This window comes from Sceloporus undulatus, chromosome 6 (genome assembly GCF_019175285.1).
Source record: "Sceloporus undulatus isolate JIND9_A2432 ecotype Alabama chromosome 6, SceUnd_v1.1, whole genome shotgun sequence".
Taxonomy (NCBI): Eukaryota; Metazoa; Chordata; class Lepidosauria; order Squamata; family Phrynosomatidae; genus Sceloporus; species Sceloporus undulatus.
Window position 1 is genome coordinate 63,764,131 of NC_056527.1, and position 902 is coordinate 63,765,032.

At 39.2% G+C, this 902-nt stretch overlaps 1 protein-coding gene across 1 annotated transcript in view; it reads right to left on the bottom strand.

Moving 5' to 3' along the window:
• VPS41 (VPS41 subunit of HOPS complex) overlaps window positions 1-902 on the bottom strand; it is a 122,269-nt gene that overhangs the window by 2,810 nt on the left and 118,557 nt on the right. The gene's annotated exons all lie outside the window — the stretch shown is intronic.

The window sequence follows — 902 nt, forward strand, 5'->3', positions numbered from 1 at the left end:
TCGGGTTACGAAGAAAATTTTTGGTGCTTTTTTCGGCTTTTTCGCACGAAACGCGGCTTTTCCCCATTAGCGCCTATGGCAATTCGGCTTACGAAGGCTTTTCGGGTTACGAAAGCGGCCGCGGAACAAATTACTTTCGTAACCCGAGGCACCACTGTATTAAGGAAATCTCTGAAGAAAGTCTTCTTTCTCCCTCTATTGAGGGCATCACTTTCAGGAGAGAAATCATTTTTCGAATGGTTTTTCAGATAGCAGAACACATGGATTTCCTCTTCATTCGTACAACAGCAGTGACAACTAAATCACACCAGTGACATCCCTAGGATTGGTGTCACCCGGTGCGATCACTCATGGTGACCCCATTGACCTCCTCCCATTTCACACCATACAAAATCATTAATAATGCTTTTTTGACAAATGTTACTCATATTCCACTGAATGTAACGAATGTAAGTTATGATGTAAAAAACTAGCAAAATTGAAATTATACTTTCAAAATACAATATCATAGACACATCCTAAATGTATTTACATCTACACAGTGAACCTGAACTAATTATTAGATTGTATGACTGCATTGATATAATAGATGCATTCTTACTGAAGTAACAACTTTTATAGGTTTAACATGTTTTGGAATGAACTATTAATTGAATTGCTTTTCAAAATTCAGTGATGCTGAATGGGATCCAGATTTTGTTGTGTGTAACAAAGTTGGCAGAAGCAGACCTTCACACCCCTTTCCCTTAAAACAATCCCTCTAGATTTCCTGAAAATGCTACACACAGGTTTAGTGGGCGTCCTGAATGTGATAGGTGCTATGAGGAAGTGATCTCAAAACCTAGGCAGAGGTGTTTTCCCCCACAGAATACTTTGCCTGATTGTTGACAATCCCTCCTTTC